This window comes from Diabrotica undecimpunctata, chromosome 6 (genome assembly GCF_040954645.1).
Source record: "Diabrotica undecimpunctata isolate CICGRU chromosome 6, icDiaUnde3, whole genome shotgun sequence".
Taxonomy (NCBI): domain Eukaryota; kingdom Metazoa; phylum Arthropoda; class Insecta; order Coleoptera; family Chrysomelidae; genus Diabrotica; species Diabrotica undecimpunctata.
The window spans coordinates 155,426,247-155,448,404 of NC_092808.1; the positions used below are offsets into that span (position 1 = coordinate 155,426,247).

The window sequence follows — 22,158 nt, forward strand, 5'->3', positions numbered from 1 at the left end:
CAAAGTTAGTAATATTAAAATTAAAAAAAAAATGTAAAATAATATTACCTTTTTTTAGATATGAAAGATTAAAGAAAAAAGGTCCTAACACTCCAACTAAAAATGTTCGGGAAATGCTCATTGGGCAGAAGGTTACTCCAGAAGTAAAACGGAAACTTGTAATTGGAGAAGTGCTTCAGCAGCAGCTACAGGAAAACTACAAAGAACAAAGAACATTTAAGGACAAGCAAAGATTTGTTCATTCTATTTCTGGAGATATAGTTAAAAAATATAGGTGTGAAAATTTGGTAAGATCAGTTAGTTCAAGAAGAATCGTAAAAAATAAAAATTCTGGGCAAGTATTGAAAAGAAGAAGGTTAATGTTTTTAAGATTAAAGGAAGTTATCTCAAGCTTTTTTGAAAAAGATGAAGTAAGTCGGTTATGCCCTGGCAAAAAGGACACTGTTACTTATAAGAAAATTAAAAAGCAGAAACGGTACCTAAATGATTCCTTAAAAAATCTTTTTATTCTATTTAAGGCTAAGCATCCTGAAGTTAAAGTGAGCTATTCTAGATTTTGTAGATTTCGACCTTTTTGAGTGTTGTTTCCCACAGAAAAAAGCAGAGAAACATGTCTTTGTATAATTCATGAGAATTTCACTTTACTTGTAACTAAATTAAAGTCATTGCATATCATAAATGCTGCTAATTCAACAGAAGTAGTGAAGGAAATATGTTGTGATGTTAACAATGAAGAATGTTTAGGGCGTTTATGTTTAATATGCCGTAATAAAGAAATACAGTTCTTCAATGTTGATGACAGCATAATAATTTATAAAAAATGGCTTTCAAAAAAAGTTGAAATTATTGTTAAGGGCGAGAAAAAAATGTGTCAAAAGACAATAAAGGAAGAAGTTGAGAGCACAAAAGAAAATATTGTAAGCATCTTTAAAGAAAAACTGCCCTATTTTTTAAAACACTTACTTAACATTAAACACCAATATAAATGTATCGACACAATTAAGAATAGCCTAAAGGAAAATGAGGTTTTTATACACCTGGACTTCTCTGAAAATTATATATGTAAATATGGACGAGAAATCCAATCTGCTCATTTTGGTGGTTCCAAACAACAGATAAGTTTGCACACTGTAATGGTTTACACCCAAAACAAAAAAAGTCCAATGTGTACATTTTCCGAGAATCTTCGTCACGATCCTTTTGCTATATGTGCTCATTTGACACCCATTGCAGAATATGTAAAAACCCTAATTCCCAGTATATCTATGGTACATTTCTTGAGTGATGGACCATCCACACAATATAAAAATAAAACTATGTTTTTTTTAATAGTGGCATATATTTCGAAGCTTTTTACCTGTCAAGCTATAAGATGGCATTATAGTGAGTCTGGACATGGCAAAGGAGCACCAGATGGTATTGGGGGATGTTTGAAAAGGACAGCAGATAGTTTAGTGGCCCAAGGAAAAGATTTAGACAACTTTAATAGTTTAATTAAAGAACTTCGAGAAAATTGTAAGGGGATTTTATGTCATACAGTTTCTAGTTTGGAAATTAAAAAAATTGAAAATGAAGTATCCACTTCAGATTTAAAAACATTTAAAGGTACAATGACTATAAGAGAAGTTGTTTGGACAAAAGCCTCCTATAATTTACTAGAGGCAAGAACATTATCATGCTTGACATGTGGAGTTCAAGAATGTTGCCATTATAAAATTGGTACCATGGATATCCCACATTTAAATCCGTCCCAAAATAAGAATGATCATCACCCACAGATGCAATCAAATGAATGTATCCTTTTTTATACTTTGTTTTTAACTTTAGAATTGTTTCTTTTTGCTTTATTTTTAAGATTTTCTTAACACAACTTGTAGTATTACATGGTACATCTGGAAAACAAAATAAGAAAAAAGAAGTAAAGTTCACACAACGAAAACGAGTTCAATACAAAGATATATACTCATCAGACTCGGATAGTGATGAAATGACAATAAATGAGTCTAAGACACCAAAAACAAAATATTCAATTAGACCAAAACTTAATAACTTTATTGTGGTTAAGTTATCTTCGAAAAAGTACAGTAAAAATTTTGTTGGACTGGTAATAAATATTGACAAAGAGTATAATTATACTGTAAAGTTTTTAAAAAAAATTCATAAATACAAATTTGTCTTCCCTGAAAAGGAAGATGTGTCTACCATTTCATTAGACGAAGTTGTTTGTATTTTGACTTCACCTGATCTAAACAAACGGGAACAATATATTTTTAGTTCTTTGCCAAGTAATATTTATAGTTCATAAGTGTTTCTGTTTTTACAATATTATTATATAATTTCACATTGCATTTTTATAACTAAGAATACAATTTTTATTTTCAAACTTGTTATTTTAATATAGATTCCTATTTTCTCACTTTTGTTAATTACTATCTCACTTGCGTTAACAAACAAATTATAAAATCTAAAAATTTAAGAAATATAAAAATGTTTAAGCTTTACCTGTTATTAGAGTATTAATATTTAGATCTTCTGGTTCTATGAAGGTCTTTCATAGTTGGCTTTTTAAATTTTTAACATTTAATTTTTTTAAAATTGAAAATGTACATTTTAATAGCAATGACCCATGTACAAATATCTCGAAGTAAAACAAGCGCGGAAAATTGACCATAAACAAATGAAAACCGAACTAACTTTGGAGTTCGTACGAAGAGTAAGACAACTAAATCGGTCATAGTCAATCAATCAGTCAATACGTACGCTTGTTACGCGCTGAGCTACTCATTTGGTATTATAAAATGGTCAAAAACGGATATAGAGGATCTTCAGTGGATAGTAAGAATACTTCTCACAAAGGCGCAAAAACACCATCCACGTCCAGATGTGTACAAAAATTTTTGGGGAATACTCCAACATACCAAGTCACCTGGGGCTCGATAACGTGGAAAGAGTCCCACCCGAGCTTAATCCTTTTGATACCTTAGGTATCTGGAATCTTGGAAAAGGAACCTTTTTACTACCTTCATTGGCTACAAGAAGGCCTTTGATTCAGTGTCGCATGAATGGATTATAAATATATTGACAATATATAAGTCGATGATGATCTAGTGACCTTTTTAAAGCATATAATGGCAGAGTGGAAGACTAAAATTCACCTTCAAATACCTGATGAAACCAATATCCCTATTAACCGGGGCCTTTTCCAGGGGGACTCGTTGAGTTCACTTTGGTTCTGCCTAGCGATGAACCCACTATCTCAGCTGCTGAACTCCACTGACTCATGATTTAGCATCAAAAATAGCAATACTGTTGTGACGAAGCATAATCATTTGTTGTATATGGATGATTTGAAATTAATGGCTTTCACTCGAAACCACATAAATCAGATGATAAAACTGTAGAAACTTTCTCAAATGACATCAGTATGCATTTTGGACTAGACAAGTACCGTATACTGAATATAACCAGAGGAAAGGTTCAGCCCGGAGGTTTTGATGTGCAAGATGGGCAAAACATCGAATCAATGTGTGTGAGTGAGTTTCAGATGAATGACACTCAATTTGTATTTCGAAATGGATTGGTGAACACGAGAAGCTCTTTTTGCCTTAAATGTGTTAACACAACGATGCAGAGACATGAATGTAGATGTATATGCATGTTTTATTGATTATCGAAAAGCATTTGACTGGGTTAACCATCAAAAAATGATCAAAATTAGGAGAATAACTGGAATTGACGAAAAAGATTTGCAGATGATCTCAGAACTATCTTCTTCTTCAAGTGCCATCTCCGCGGCGGAGGTCGGCAATCATCATAGCTATTCGAACTTTTGAGACGGCTGCTCTGAAAAGTTCTGAAAAGTTCAGAACTATATAAGCAACAATTATGATAGAGCATACCACATCCGAAGATATACGAATCCCTAGAGGACTGCGAGAAGGTTGCGTCTCATCACCACTATTTTTTAATCTATATTCGGAATCTTTATTCAGAACAGTATTAGACGCGGTTCAAGGTATAATCAAGATTAATTGAGCCAGCATAGGCAACATCAAGTACGCTGATGATACCGTCCTAATACCAAGCAACGCACAAGAACTCATGGAAAACAATTTTTTTAAGATCAGACCTTAGTCTAGAGCTCAGAGTTCGAATGATTAGATATTACGTTTTCTCTGTTTGCTGTATGGCTGTGAAAGTTGGGCAATGGACTCTGAAACAGAAAAAAGAATAGATATCTTTGAATAGTATATACATAGACGGATGCTGAGAATTTCATGGATACAAAAAGTTACCAATGGTGAGGTACTTCAGCTCATGAGTAAAAGAAAGGAAGCTCGAATTAGTTAAACGTATTAAAATTTCCAGTTCTCTATACTGATAAGTAAAAAAAATTAACGATTGACGTCAATATAAAAAAAATATGGAAGTGGCTTCAATACTACGTTTTATTTTTTTTGGAAACTGGGTCTTTTCACGGCCCTTTTATCGACTTAAATTAGCATTCTGTGATTAATGATGTTCTTTAAATATCTGTATACGCCATTGGTTGTGACATCACGCCGCCATGTTTTGTTAAAGTAGATTGAGTTGTTCATTCTAAACAAATTGAATTTCCCACACCCTTCCAATATCGAAAGTTATTTAGAACTCTTTTTGGGGTATATTACTCGAAACAAAATTTTGGATGATCATTGCAGTGAAAATAAAACGAATTTTTACAAAACAATTAGTAAATATTGAATAAAAGGTTTTAAGAGTGTCCTTTGTAATATGTGTAGCATCGTTCAGGTTTTATTACAATTTATGCACCATAAAATGTCTACTATTAAACGTAAAATGTTTTAAGAAGTTTAAAGAAAACATTGGTTATTTATTTGTATATAACTTCCTACAAAGAACAAAAATTTTAGATGTGTAGATGTATAAAATAGTTGGTAAATGTTGAGGGTTATTTAATTTAAAAAAGCCTTTCTGGACCTTCAATTCAATATCGAAAAGAAAATTTGATGATTTGCAATCGTTTGTAGCTAACAAAATCATTCTAAGTTACCGTGCAGAGTTTTTTTCTTCTTTTTGTGCAGCCTCCTTTCGAAGGCCGGGGATTCGAATGGAAATTGTAGCTTTGAAAATTACTGCACGAAAGATTTCTGCTGTTAAGTGGTCAAATCATATCCTCAGGTCCTTCAGCCATGAGTTTTGGTTTGTTTTCACTGATTTTTTTTGCATATTTTCACAACTATTCAAATATGATTAATTTTCTAATATTTACATGCTAATTTAAAGATTTTTCTTTAAAAATCTTTAAATATGATATGATAATCTACATGCTTATGTTTTCATAGTAAATACACATTATATTTGGTTGTTTGCGATGCTGCAAAATTTTCTTGTAAAGTGGTCGTTGTTCTTAATAGTTCAAGAACTTTATAACTTTTTTTCTTTGTCCATTAAAAGGTAGCATGTTAAATTTTCTTTTTTAAATTTGACAATAATGGAATGGAATAAATTCATTTTTGGCGTTATTATGTACTATTTGAAAAAAACCTAAAACAGGTCGATTTTTATTCTTAAATTGACAATTTACAGTATGAAAATATTATCCCCTTCCAGCACCCCCTTTGAATTATAAGCACTCCCTCGAAAATTTTAAATAACGAAGGGGGTCATGTGGCACCTTTTTAGAAAGCAACTTTAGTCTTCTGTTCAGAAATATAAAGTTTTTTGTAAGTTTGGTGCAATTGTAACTGTTAAAATTGATTTTGAAAATGTAAAATTTTGATAATGTCTCTTTCACAAAACTTTAGGTTGAATAAAGATCATAATGTCACATAATATTTAGAATGTATTTTTCAATGTAATTTTCAATTAAATTAAATGTTCAAAATGACCACCATTCACTTCTTGACAATAGCCGAGGCGATTTTGGAATTCTCGCACATTTTGTACGATATCGGCGGTTATTTTGTTAATTTCTTCCGTTATCCTAACTTTCAAATCAGCAATACTGTTTGGTCTATTAAGATATACTTTAGATTTTAAATAACCCCATAAGAAGTGATCGAGAGGAGTCAAATCGGGGATCTAGCCGCCCATTCGATCGTTCCACGTCTTCCAATCCACCTATTGTGAAAAACCTCGTTTAAATAATTTCTAACTATACGTGCAAAATGATAATCTTCATTTAACTCCAGAACCAACTAAACTTTGTAGGGATGATATTTTTCTTTATGCAAAACTCTTAAAATAGATAATTTATCTACATCATTGACAGCGTCCAGTTTTCGAGTTTTCTTATGCGGATTTTCCTCAATCTCTAGAAGTACATCTAACTCTTTTTCATCAGTAAATTTAACATTTCTATCTGGTTTTTCAATATTTTTTACATGTCCAGTATAACGAAACTTCTTTTCAATTTTTCTTACTGTAGACTGCGAAACTTTTTGACCAGGGTATTTATTATTAAACATTTCACAAACCTCCTTTTGAGTTCTTGTTTTATTAGCAAAACCAATCAAAATTAAAATGTCTATTCTTTGAGTCTCGGACAAATGAGCCATAATTAAATTTAATACGCGCGCAAATATTATACTGACGTCTTTTAGTAACTCTAAATACCTAAATGACAGCAGCCTACTAGATTCATATCAATTGTTTATTTGGCTTTTTGACTAATATTATTATCCCAAAAGTTTTTTCCCTAATGCTTAGCAGAACAGATACGAAAATACCAGATTATTTCTAAAGTACATTTTAATAGACCAGGCAATATTGCTGATTTAAAAGTTAGGATAACGGAAGAAACTAACAAAATAACCCCCGAGGTCATACAAAATATTGTATGAGAATTTCAAAATCGCCTCGGTTATTGTCAAGAAGTGAATAATGGTGCTTAAGTTGAACATTTGATTTAATTGTAAAAATCAATTTTCTCCGTTATGATTGCACAAACTCAAAAAACTTTATATTGCCGAACAGAGGACTAAAATCCCTTTTTAACAAGGTGCCACACTTCCCCCTTTGACATTTAAAATATTCGAGAGGGTGCTTATAATTCAAAGGGGGTGCTGAAAGGGGATAATATTTTCATACTGTAAATTGTCAATTTAAGAATAAAAATCAACCTGTTTCAGGTTTTTTTTTCAGATAGTACATAATAACGCTAAAAATGAATTTATTCCATATATATGGACCGCATGGTAGAGTTACAGAGAAAGTATAGTTATTGCTTTAAGGATTTCAAAGCTAATCTAATTTTATCTGACTTATATTGACAGACACATATTATACATTTTAATAGGTACAAGTGGTGTATTTATTCGATTTATGAACTTTCGCTACTCTATAAAAATGTCTTGCTGTAATGAGGTGTAATTATTTTTCTTTGGTAATCTGTCAAATAATCTTTAAACGTAAATAAAATTCAATATATCCAGTTTTCCCAAGGTTTCGTTGGATCCTTTGATGATTAGGTATAAGATTCGTTTGTTATTAGGTCTTTAATTTTGTCCTCATATTGAATGTAATTCATTATCACAGTTGCATTTCCATAATCTGCTAGTAGGATAATTATGGAGTCATCTTTTTTTAAAGGGTTTAAAGCTTTTAGTTCTTCTTTGCAGATCAAAGCAAAAACGTCTAGTTTTGAAAGTTTTTCCATCACATGTAATGAGAGTACGGCCGTTGGTGGCATAACTCAATTATCTGTGTTTCTTTTTGTTTGCGACAATGATTTACCGTTTTTGAAGAATTATTGAAGCCGAATAATAATACCAATGTATGGTACTACTACAAGACATGATATATTTAATAGTGATTTTGAACTTCTCTAAAAATACAATGTATCTCTGTCAAAATTAAATTCTGTAGCTACAGATGGCACTCCTAGAATGACTAGAAAAAACAGCGGCGTCGTAGCATTACTTTATATCATACGCATTGCATCATACATCAAGAAGTACCATGCACGAAGGTGATCAAAATGGAGAATGCTTTGTCACATATAAAAAAAAGTTATAAATTTTATAAAATCTCGAGGCTTAATTGCTCCAAGGTTCTCGAACAATACTGGGATTAGTCTCCCTATTTCTTATTGCAATAAATAATATTATATCCACTTGTGACTTACCAGTAAAAGCTAGACTCTTTGCAGATGACTTAATAATTTTTGTTAAGGGGATAAATGATAAAACCCTTCAGACCCATCTACAGGAAGTGCTATGGAATCTGAATCTCGAATTATGGACAAATTCTACAGGTCTTCAATTATCAACACCAAAAACAAAGGCTATGTTATTTTCAAAAAAAAAAGAAGTTATATCACTCCAAAATTAAAACTTTTTAATAAAGAAATAAAATATGTTGAGAAAATTAAATGTCTAGGCATGACATTTGATTATTCTGGAACCACCACATTCATGATCTAAAAAGTACGTGTCAATCTGCACTTAACATTATAAAAACTGTTGCATACAACACGTGGGGAGCAGATAGTAAAACACTGACCCTTATGCACAAGTCATTGATCATGTCCAAACTCGAGTACGCTTGTATTATTTATGATTCAGCAAAACCATATATTATAAAACAACTCGATCGAATACAAAATAGTGTTTTGCGAACCATACTAGGTGCCTTTTATACTAGCCCTACTGAAAGTTTACACTGTGAAGCTGGAGAAGTCTCCCTGGAATTCCGAAGAAAACAACTTTCACTAACATATGCAGCATCAATACAGACAAATCCTATTAATCCTGTTAACCACTATGTAAATTCAGACCGTTTTAGGAATATCTTCAAAACACATGCTAGGCTTGACCTTCCTTTTTATGAAAGGGTAAATAGATACCTCAATGAACTTGAATTCAAATTTCCAGATACCTATTGTATACCAGATATTAACACTGTTCCCCCTTGGATTGTTCCCATCCCATTTACCAGTACCAAACTCTCCATATATAAAAAAGCAGATAACCATCCCAAAGCATTATATCAATATGTCCTCCAAGAGCTCATGAAATACAGTAACCATAATCTTATATATACCGATGCCTCTAAAACTATAGATGGAGTGGGAGCAGCATTTATGTCTAATAAAACAAAAATATTAATGAAACTCTCTAAATTAACATCCATTTACCATCTTGGTTCCAAGATTTATTTTTCATGGTTGATATAACCAACATCCGATTTAAATTTATTGTTACAAGGCAAGCATGAGACCATTAAAAACATGCATGACACTAAATTTAACTAAATATTATGTTATGCAGACGACGCCACATTAATCGCCGAGACAAAAAACGAGCTCCAAAGATTAACATATATATTTAATACAACAGCCAAGAAATACAATATGATAATATCAGCAGAAAAAACCAAATGTATGACAACATCTAAATACCCACTGCGATGTAAAATCGACATTGATGGAAAAATAATAAAGCAGGAAGCAAGGTTTAGATATCTGGGAATAGATATAACTACTTACGGAGATGTTGAAGAAGTACGACAACAAAACTTAAAAGCAAGTAAAGCGGCGGGATCTCTTAATGACACAATCTGGAAGAACAAACACCTAAGACAAGACACAAAAACAAGAATCTATAAAACAGCAATTAGACCTATATTAACATACACATCTAAAACGAGACGACTACTAGAAACAACAGAGATGAAGATACTTCAACGAATATCAGGAAAAAGTCTGTTGGATAGGGGGAGAAGCAGCGAAAAGATAAGAAGAGCATGCAATATAAAAGACATAAATGGATGGGAGACAAAACAGAAACAGGAGTGGAACAAACACATTAGTATAATGGCAGAGCATATGATAGTACGAATAGCACGAGATAAGTCACCAAATGGACGAAGAAGTATTGGCAGACTAAGATAAAGATTGTGCGATAATTTAAACAATTTAGGAGGCTAATATTGAACAAGAAACAGGCTTTAAAGCCTACATACAAAAAGAAGAAGAAGAAATGTAAACTATTTCTTTGGGAAAATCAACTAAAAAATGAAGATTTTTTTAATGTGCAACAAGAACAAATCAAATTTAGATGATACTGCATCGTATTAAAGATAAGCAGAAAAAAATTTCTAATCTTAGAACAGAATTTGAAACAAAAATTAGATTTTAGTTCTTTAAAAGACAAATTTTTTGTTTTTCTTCGATTTTCTCAATAAATATAGACTTAGTACACTTTAATATGCAAATGGAAGTGACTGAGATTCGGGGCGACTCAAAGGCAAAATTCATTGAAGTAGGCGTGACTGAATTTAAAAAATTTTTACTGGCAAGATTTGAAAATCTTGAAAATTCGCAATGGAAATTATTTCCAAATGCGAGCAATTGTTTCCTCTTATAAATGACAATAAATCTCATATTTTTGAAAGTAGTAATAAAATTTTTCCTTAAATAGAAAATATAGTAGCAGAGAACAGATGTCAAATATCAGAACGTCAACAATAATTTAACTTTATATACGTTTATTACAATATACTTTTAAAGAAATATATCTGTTTCTATAAAAACTGATTTTTTTGCGGCCCATCCAAAGTTAGTCATTGTTTATATGGCCCAAGTTAGCTTTTGAGTTTGATACCCCTGGTTTATAGGAACTTTTATTAAAAGTTAGTATTTTCGGCTGCTCCAGTTTAATACGCACAACTGCCATTATCGTTGCCGCAAATTAAATAAAAAGTTAATGAAGTAATTATTTACAATTACCAGCTTCAAAAGCTCAATAATTATTCCAGATCAATAGGATTAAACATTGATTCGACTCACCCTGTTTCATTCCATGCCAATTAAAACCACAAAGCACGGCTCTTGTAGTATTAAACCAACCAAATTAGGAAAATGAGCAAATGATCACTGACACGCACACTTCGCTTGTACGGCAGACGTAACAGGTGAAAGCGGAGTTCGCGGAGTTTGTAAAAAGCCCGCGCAAACTTCCAAGGTAGCGGAGTTGTGCAGCGTACAAAATTCGTAGAAGTACTGGCTGGCTGTAGTGGCCAGGAGCGGGATAAAGTAGCAGAATCGGAGGGAGTCTCTTTCCGCAGATGATCATTATAGACCGGGGAAAGCCGTAGCGATGAGTGTACGTCTTTGTGTACATATTTTTTTGGAGGAAATATTATTCAATTAAGATTTATAACTTCCTGATTTAATAAATTAATTTTTTTTATTAAAATTCTATTTAAAACTAGTTTACATAATCAACGATTTGTTTTGTTTCGTTCTAATACAGTATTCGCGTGGTGTATGTTCCATAAATACGCCGCGAATACAGAAACCGTGAATATGGAATGGTAATTTATATGGGGTTATAGGGGATATGTTCCAAAGTGAAGAAATAAAAAAGCAAATTAAAATTTTTGACCATACATATTGATTAATTATCTTCAGGTTTAGATTTAGTAATTCTCTCTTGCTTGGTAGTTTTTAAAAACCATTCTTGGTAATTCAGACTGATATTCAGCAGTGGCGTTAGCAATTTGCCTCTTAAAAATAAGACTTTATTGCACAAAACCCATTTGCCATTTTTAAAGCTTCACTAAGATTTTTCAAATTAAATGTCACGTTTACAGTGATATTCTTCAAAGAGTTATGAATTTAACATTTCTTTTAAGTCGGTTTCAGTTAAATCTTTATCTTGCGATTCAAGCAACTCCTAAACGTCATTTGATTCTATCACCCTACACACATATCAGGGTGTATGGTTGTGTTATAGAGGTAGCAACTTTTATCGGAACGGCCACGTCGAGTCATAGACAGGAGATGGTTCTTGATAACTGGTCCTAATAAGACACCTAACTCTCAATTATGGCTCAAAGTGCATTGGTGTGCAGGCTAAACTAAGTGAGGGTAGCCAGATATGGCGAAAATTTTATTGACCAATTGCCGGTATAAGCAATCCCACACTTGCTAATCAACGGCTCTGGGCGGAGGGATTGGTAGGTGATAGGGCACCCTTTTTGTCCTGGGGTTGAGAAATCGGTCCCGAAGGTGGATGAACCAATATCTTGGTCAACGGCATAAGGATGTAGAAAGCAAGGGGAAACTAATACATTAAAGATCCCCATTTTTATTCCTAGTACAATCGTCATGGTTTTAGAAAATAATAACAGCGTTACTGATCATGACCCTCGAAAGCCAAGATCCGGCAGGGGAGAAGAAGTCAAAGACTCTCAGGTCGTTAATCAGCGAATTTCTTGTTAAAAGAAAGTAGATGAGAAAATAAGACTGTCCAACACTAGAATAGGAACCTGGAATGTTCAGAGCATGTTTCAGTCTGCTAAAATGCACAATGTTATTCAAGAAATGACCAGGTTGAATATCTATGTACTCGGTATCAGTAAAGCCAGGTGGCCCGACTCAGGTTGTTTTCAACAGACAAAGCCACAATATATTATTCCGGTAGCGAGAATAACCAACATAGACACGGCGTGGCAGTAATAGTTACTAAAAAATCTAATAGAGCGGTGGAATGCTATTTCCTTATCTCAGAAAGAGTAGTGGTACTGAAGTTAATAACATCTCATGCCAAACTGAATTTGATACAAGTTTATGCTCCTACGGCGAATGCCGACGAAGAAGAAGTGGAGTTATTTTACCGAGATATCGAAGAGGCACTAAGAATGACAAAAACAAGAGAAAGTACGATAGTCCTAGGTGATCTCAATGCAAAGATTGGAAAGGGATAAAGCGGAAAGTGTATAGGAAACTATGGTCTGGAAAATCTAAACGAAAGAGGAGATTGTCTGTTATAATTCTGTCAAGAGCAGAAATTATTACAAACATATTTTTCAAGTTTCAAACAGACGACTGTATACATGACGCTCGCCTGCAGATACGTCGGAAAAAGTGGTCAGGAACCAGATAGACTACATTTTTTTTTTTTATAGCCCTTTTTCTATCCGAATTGTCGAATAAAGGCCTCTCCCATTTCTCGCCATTCGTCCCTGTTGTGTGCTAGGCGTTTCCACATTGGTCCTGCGACTCTTTTGATATCGTCGCTCCAGCGCATTTGAGGTCTTCCTCTTGGTCTCTTCGCATCGTACGGTCGCCAGTTTCCGACTTCTTTGTTCCATCTACCATCTTCAGACGACATTATGATCAAGAGATTACCCTTAAGAATAATAAAAGATATCAAAGAATCCCTACAATACACACAAGAAAATAAAAAACCTTACGTAAAAGAATGTCTCCAACATGAACTGCAGCAAATTGAACACAAACACCAATGATATTGACGAGTACTGGGATCTACTAAAATATTGTCTACTGGAACCCTGTAAACAAATGCCAAATAAACACTTCCGCAAGGAGAAAAGAAGAATGGATGAATACTCAATGTGATGGAACAACGGACACAATTTAAAAACAAAGACAACAATAAATACAGAAAGATAAACCACGAGATCAGGAAGATGATAAAGCAGCGAAAGAAAAATACTTTGAAGAGAAATGAAAAGAGATCGAATACCTTCAAAATAAATATGATCTGTTTAACCTACACAAGAAAGTTAAAGAACTGGCAGGACTAAGAAAACAAAATCCCACTTGTGCAATTCTGGATAAACACGGGACTACTATAACACAGACAGACGAGAGAGTACAAAGATGGGCAGAATATATCAACGAACTGTTCGATAATGAAAGAGGAGATTTGGAGCACATAGAATTAACGTCAGAAAAAATAGGTCCATATATTACAAAAGAAGAAATATCACATAAATAAAGCATTCAATAAAGTACGATATGAACAATTAATGAATGTCCTAAAATCAAAGAAGATTGACTACAACGCCCTCAGGATCATATCAAATTTATACTATAAACATCGAGCAAAAGTACGTGTTAACGAACAGCTGTCAAAAGAAATTGAGATTAGACGTGGAGTAAGACAGAGATGCGTAAGCTCATGAGGGTGAAACAGCTGAAATAAAGGTAAATGGAGTTCCAAATAACAACATTAGATATGTGGACGACACTGTGATATTAAAAAAAAAAATTTGAAGATCTTCAGAGATCGGTGACCAGAATAGCAGAGTATGGAAAAGAGTGCGGTCTAACAATGAACGTCAAGGAGACGAAATTTATGAGAAATCGAAAATTTAAGTTTACATAATTGTTAAATTTACATATAGGTACATTTACATTGGGAACATGGCTGAAAATAAGTTCATTCAGTTCACACCGTATTTAGCATTGAAACTTACGACACATCTACGAAATTTGAGCGGTGTCTACAGCGCCATCAGAGTACATTCAATGTGTTTGCAGTATTAGAAGACAGAAAAGTTGCATATCATTTACACTACATGGACTCAGAGGCATATGATATTCTTCGTGACAAGATTTTACCCCAAAAAGCAGACGACAATAATAATCATATGATGAACTGGTAAATACGATGAAATTACATTATAATTTTGAAGCGTTAAAAATTTCACAAAGAAAACGACATGAATGGGAAAATGCAAATGAATATATTACAGCTTTATGTAGATTAGCCACAACTTACAAAATTTGGGGACTATTTGAACAAAGCCCTAAGGAATCCCTAAGAACTCATTCTTTTCGTTTTTATAGCATCTTTAACAGGTTCATAGGATAATCAGTTAATTTAACAACAAAACCTTAACACTTCTTATTAAAAAAACTAAAATTGGGTCTAAAACTAAAAAACGTATAAAGGCATAACACTTTTTATATACATTCTTGTAAAACCAGTACGCCACTGGTAGGCTGGAAACTTATTCGAGCCCCTCTCCATATCAGCTGTCCCAACGTTAGATTGATAAGAAAATTAAATTTTAGAGAACAGAAATAAAAGCGCAGCGTAAATTTTAAATATATCGAACAACATTTTTCAATTTCCTAATTATAGAAAATATTTTATAACGTAATGAAAACTATTGATTGAACAGAATAATAATAAATTAAAAAAACGCATAGAATATGTAATATTGACAAAAAAAGTTGAGTTACATCCCCTTTATTTTTAATGACATCCACAATTCCAAAATAGCAAAGAGACAAATGAACTGGTATGGGCATCTGATGAGGATGCAATCCAATAAAATAACAAGAAAAATTTATGAAGCAAAAAACATCGGAAAAAAAAGGCAGACCAAGAAAAAAATGGATGCAGCAAGTAGTTGAGGCGGGATAACGTAAACAAAAATCACTCGAGGAATTGAAAATAATGGCAGGAAACAGAAAAGAATGGAAGAGGTGGGTAAATGGGAATTCAAATAGCTAGCCCAAATCCGACACCCTGATAGGGTAATAGGAAGGGGAGAAAGAAAGAAAGACATCCACAATTCTTCGAGGCATAGTTTTTACCAAGTTTTGACAAAATTCTAACGTAAACGAATCCCATTTTTCTTGCAATTTTTCCTTCAATTCTTTGACGTACCTGGCAGAATGTTTTCCTGTTAGAAACCCATTCCAGAAGAGGTATGCCATGATCTTCAATCCATTTTAAACTCTTTTTGAGGTATGACAACCTACCTGTTGGAAGACAAAATCTTCCGCTGATGTTAAACTTGTTGTACCTGCTGACTTGTTTTAGCAGATCATGACAGATGCAGGAAATCTGACTTTTCTCTTCGGACAGTCGGGATGGAAAGCTTTATTTTTCCTGCGAATGACGCGACTCCTACTATCTCCAACACACACTTTAAATCTGGACTTCACTCCATTGTATTGAAACCCATAGCGACTGAGTCCAATCTTTAGACCCTATTGATCATCTTAGTCTATTTTTCTTTTATTGTAATTTTAAAAGTGGCATTGCCTTAGCCTAAAAAAGTAAAATTTATTAAAAACAATTCATACTAATTTTTTCAAGTATAAAACTTACTTTGTAAGTACCAAATCCTAATTTGTGGGCCTCTCGGTGACATGTTGATATAGAAACGTGTCTTCCAATAACGCCACTCCATAAAACACTTGACTCCATATAATTTGCTCGTTGATTTTTCACTATAAAGCGTCTTAATAACCTTTGATCTATATACTATATTTTTTACACTATATCGTGACAATTGCAACATTTCCACGCGATTTCCAAAAATCAAATAATGATTGAACAAATTTTCTCATCTATAACTTTACCTCAACCCATTGTACAATCCACAAACGGCAAAAAGCTTTACAATACTACAATTACATTTGACATTAACTGACAATATTATTGTTTTGATGTCATTTTTCCATAGATACCTCTGGATTTAACGTAATTATGAAAAAGTCAACGTATGTAAACCTATGTATAGCCAGGGGTTAGTGATTTTTTTTGTTGAAAATAAATATAAAACTTATATTTAAATCGACTTACTGCAAATTCCATAGGTGATCCAACTGATATGGGAAGGGGCTCGTGAATGTAGTTAATTATTTAGAAAGCAAATGGTTCTTCTTGTGCTTTTATATATAATAATAATAATAATAATAATAGCGTTTATTGTCCAACAGAATCCATTTATAGGACAAAATACAATACTAAAGTTGAATGATATATTAATAATTCATAAGTACTAACTAAATAACACATTTTTCGAGTATTTTACCTTAACATAAAGAAACTACTCAATCACCTAGGTAGATCTCAGCCATCCCAGTAAGCTGCTTTAAACTGCAGTGAAATATATCGCAGTAAGCACTTAAGGAATAATAATAGTTGCACATGAGAAATAGAGGAGAATTTAACATAAGATTAGTTCTAGCTTGTGTATTTCTGAACGTAATCGAATTTCTCACTGGATAAGATGGAACGTTAAAATTTATTTGTCGAAGAATATCAGGGCAGTCAATGAGATTATGTAGTAGCTTGTACAGGAATATTAGGGAAGCATTAATTCGCCTAGATTCTAATGATACTACGTCCAAACCGCTACACAACTCACTATTGCTGATGCCCCTCTTGGGATATATGCCGTTAATTTTGAAAGACAAAAATTTTAAAAATTTACGCTGCACCTGCTCTATAAGTTGGATATGTACATCATAAAAAGCTGACCAAATGAAAGAGGCATATTCCAGTTTACAGCGTACAAAAGTGTAATAAAGTAATTTAATTGCCTTAGTATTAGTGAGATTTCGACTATTTCTAATTATGAATCCATAAGATTTAAGTGCTTCTTTAACCTTTAAATTTACATGTTCAACAAAGGTGAGTTTATAATCAAATGTAACTCCAAGGTCTTTAATTTTATTTAAACGTTCAAGTTCATTGCCGTTGATAATATAAGGATGGTATAAATTAGACTGTTTCCTAGAATAACTAACTACTTTGCACTTATTGGCATTAAGATTCAAATGATTTGCATTACACCATTCATGTACACGATTCAGTTCACTCTTCAAAAAATGACAATCATTAAGGTCGCTTATCAATGAATAAATCTTTAAATCATCGGCATAACATAAACATGGTGCAGAAATTGATTCACACAGATCGTTAATAAATAACAAGAACAATAATGGACCTAGATTAGAACCTTGTGGAACCCCTGAAGAAGCTAGGTACTTTTCCGATTTGTAACCATTATAAGCAACAAACTGCGTTCTATTTGACAAGTAAGACCGCATGAAAGTCACAGCATCCTCAGAAAGACCAAAGAGACACAATTTAGAAAGTAATACGCCGTGATGAATTTTGTCGAACGCCTTCGTAAAGTCAGTATATATGACGTCAACTTGACTTCTATTATCTAGGGCCGCTGAGATATATTGTGTGACCATTAATAAGTTTGTCACAGTGGACCGGTTGGAGACAAAACCATGTTGATATTGAGACAGCTGATTACGACTGCGTGAGTAAATACGATTATACAAAACTATTTCAAAGACTTTCGATAGATTGCAAATAATGGAAATTGGTCTGTAGTTTTCTACCTGACCCTTTTCACCAGTTTTGAATATTGGGCACACTTTTGACTCCTTCCAGAGACTCGGATATTCCTTATTAAGAAGACATAAATTAAAAATTTTTAATAGTGGCACAGTTAAGGCACCTATGCAATCCTTAACTAAAAAGGATGGAATATTATCAGGTCCACACGTCATTTTGTCTTTCAATTTCTTACTAGCCAAAATTATCTCAGACTCTAAAATAGGATAAAAATTTAAATAATCTGCGTTAATTGAGGAAGAGTTGGCCTTGAAATTAATATCTGATGACAGAAAAACACTCTTGAAAAATTCTGCAAACATATTCACAATATTTTGTGGGTCGGAGGTAGTAATGTCATTATATTTCACCACACCAGGAATTCTTGAACTATTATTTTTCGAATTTACGTACGACCAAAACTTCTTGGGGTTGATGGATAAAGCAATTTGGATATTATCGACATATACATTGTAGGCCAAACTGATTTTTGATTTGACAAGATGTCTTAACCGTTGAAACTCAAGCAAATCACACTGATTTTTGAATCGTTTAAACTTTTTTCTAAACTTTGCTTATAATTTGATGTTGTGAATGATATCAGCATCGAACCAGGGTGGGTATTTATGGCTAAAGTTTTTGTAAACTGGAATATACTTATTAAACACAGAAAAAATCTTATCATAAAAGTTATTTACCCTGGTTTCCATATATCCTAACAATACAGTAGAATATAAACAACAAACAGACTATATAATATTTTATACAAAAGTAAGTAAAAACACAGTTTTTTTATTCCAAATTGTAATAAAATACCACTTTATTGACTAATACAATCCTGACAACCACCATATTTGTCTGAAATTGCAGGCAATACTATTTAAAATGCTTAAAACACAAGCGTATGCCATGGCTGAGGGAAGGGCCTGAGAAGAAACATAATTGATGATGAAAATAATTTCCGTACAAAAAGTATATTTTTGTTAAATAATTTACAAAAATCGTGGGAGTACGACGCTGTAGGATAAAATGTTCGTTAATGATTGTTCTTTTAAATAAGCTTTTCAAATTATTTTCACATTACCCTAATCAAAAAAAAAAAAAAAAAAAAAAAATTAATAAAAAACTCCACAATATCCATCGACGTAATATTCAAACGCGCATTTAGAAAAACATTGGATTAATGGAAGTCTCATACACAAATGGAATAATTAATTATAAAACGATTGGTCGCTGGAAATCGAAGTGGCAAAATATCCAGTATATCCGGAATTGGATTGTCGAAAAAGAGTGTAATTATTCTATTGATTGGAAAGGTTTAATTGGGTACGTTTCTGATCGCATTGTGTTGGAACGGTAAATTATTTACAAATGACAAAGTAGATTTAACGCTATAATAATAAATGATGTAGCGTTTTGAAATTAACAAAATAATAATTTTACAAAAATTCAATTACATTACAATATTACAAAGGGGGAGAGGGAGAGCAGAATAACCGAGGATATAACTCCTAAACTAACAAAATAGTCCAGTAAGGTTACTGCTTTATAGATTCTTGTTTTTGTGTGTTGTCTTAGGTGTTTGTTCTTCCAGATTGTGTTATTATACTCCAGTCACTGTGGAGGAAAAGAGGTCAATACCTCTAAATTTTTTATAACTGAATCGATTTTGCTAAAAATTTGGAATTAGGCTTATCTTACCTCCCTCTTCAAAAGTTATATATGCGATAGGTGAGCTTTTTATTTTTAAGGGGTGAAATCACCCCTTATTGAAAATAATGAAAAAAATTTATATTAAAGCATTTTATGGATTTAAATCGTGTTAAATTAGGTAATTGAAATATTGTCAATTATAATAATGGATATTGTGTACATTCTAAACCCTTAAATAATCTTAAAAACCACCCCTTTTAATAAAAATAATTGTAAAAAATCGTTTAACAGGTTCAAACGCTTTTGTAGTGCATTTATATCATCTACAATGTAATTCTCTGCTTATATAAAATAATTTTGGTTAATTGCAACACTTCAAACCTTAAAAACTACCCCCTATGTAAAAATATATAAAAAAATCTTTTTAAACAACAAAGTTTTTAATGTACATTTATATTCAAAAATTCCTTTCTTATCAATAAAATATTTTTTGATTGGTTGCTTATTTTCAACCCTTAAAAACCACCTCTATGCTCACGAAACAAATTCCCCTTTGGTAAATATCCAAATAAAAAAATTAAGTATACTCATGATGTTTTTATTGTAAAAAATTATGCATGAAAATACTTTACGTTAGAAAGTATACAAAATATATTTACAAAAATAAAAATTATTTACAATATATCAAATTATTCATTGTCTGAAACGTCATTCTCGTCGTGTTCTAACTCCATCTCTTCGTCTATTGCAGGACAGTTTTGACAATTGTCGCCAGAGCATGTTCCACACGTAGCATTGCAAAATAGACCTAGTCTACGACAGCCACACGCTGAGCCGCAACCCTTTTTGCAATTGCAAAAAATCATTTTCAATAGTTATTCTGGTGCAGGTGAACTTTTCATTTTTATTGGTTGTAAAATATCATCACTCTTGAACCATCCCCAATCCGTTATATCAATCTCTTTGTTTCCAAGCCATATCTGAGTTTGTAAATAAACTCTTTTGATATGCTCATCCAGGGCACTTACAGTTGGCATAAGAGATGATAATTTAACTGCACTATTTTTAGTTGTGGCTTTAATAAAGGATTCGTATCGCATTTGTTCAAGTAATGATGAATAATCTTCGACCTTATTCATTTTGTTCATGTGGGTGTCTTTGGCAAGGCCATACAGCAAAATTGTACAGTATCTCCCAGCTTCTAAAATGTCTTCGAGATCTGAAGTACTCCTGTCATTGGCACTCATTGGCGGCTTGCCCACGCAACTTCAAAGGAGTGTCGCTTCTCTGTGTTCGTTAGTTCTCTGAAGCAGATGTTCAGTTTAGAGGTGCCTATATTATATACATAACATAATATATGTATGTATGTATTATATACATAACATATATATATATATATATATATATATATATATATATATATATATATATATATATATATATGTATGTATTATATACATATTTGTATGAGTGTTAGTGTGTCTGTTACCAGTTTTTCGAATATACTTGAATAAAGCATTTATATATATAGAAAATAAGTTGATGCTCCAAAATATAAATAACATGCTCCAAAATTTTTTTAGAATAACTCCGTTAATTTTTAAGCTACAGTGTCCATTAAAAAAATATTTTGAAGGTAATTTCAAAAGCTACAAGACTAAGTAGATTAAAATATGTTAAAATTTTTTCTTTTTAAATAGTAAAGGGCCAAAGTGCTGATTACAGGTGTGTCAGCCGCTGTATTTCAAACTTCAATTGGCTATATCTCTATTATTTTTCGAGCTTCAACAAAAATAAAAAAATCAAAATTTTTGTTAAGAAAAAAACTACATTTTGGTATAGAACCATTTTCACGTATCTCCTATAGTTTTAGATTTATTTTGAAAAAATGTAAATTTTTAGATAATTAAAAAAAAAGATTTTTAAATTTAAACATGATTTTTTCATAAAATACGCATTTTAAACAGGCTAAACTTTTAAAACTTATAAATAACACTAAAAAAAATGAATTGTAGAAGATATACGTTTAATTTCAATTCTGATCGAAATCGTGTTACTTATACTGCTCGTTTTTTTTTAAACGCTAGAGTAATTCAAATTCTTTCCTTCGTATTTCGCTTTGTTTAATTCGAAATGGCTTTTAACATAGCTCATTTTAAAGGTTTTTTCGAGCTCTTTAAAAAGTATTGTATGAGTTTTTATCAAAAAAGATGTCCATTTTCCGATATTTGATGTTAAATGCATCGAGTATAGTATCCCAAAAATAAAAGGCCACCTTCAAACAATTATAAATCGCTTAGTATTGTACTTATAAAACTTAATAAAAAAAAATTTCTTTGTTTTTTTATAAGCTTTATATTTTTTCTTTATAGATTTTTCAATAAAATGCTTTGTTTTTGAGTTATTCGTACAAAATCATTGGAAAACATGTTTTTTTTGCAAAAAGTTTACTTTTTCAAGTGCGTATAACTCAAAAAGTATTGATTTAGCGAAAAAAATTCATATGACATTTTTTGTTTAAAATTTGATTCTCTATCAATTCCCGCGGTTATTTTGAGTGTAAAAAGTTTAACCCCCTAGATGGGGTGCCAAC

At 32.2% G+C, this 22,158-nt stretch overlaps 1 protein-coding gene across 1 annotated transcript in view; it reads right to left on the bottom strand.

Moving 5' to 3' along the window:
• kairos overlaps positions 1-10,970 on the bottom strand; it is a 190,765-nt gene extending 179,795 nt beyond the window's left edge. The window contains exon 1 of the mRNA XM_072535888.1: positions 10,793-10,970. The gene's annotated coding sequence lies outside the window, so the exon portion shown is untranslated. The remainder of the gene's footprint in view (positions 1-10,792) is intronic.
• Positions 10,971-22,158: the final 11,188 nt, after the last annotated feature.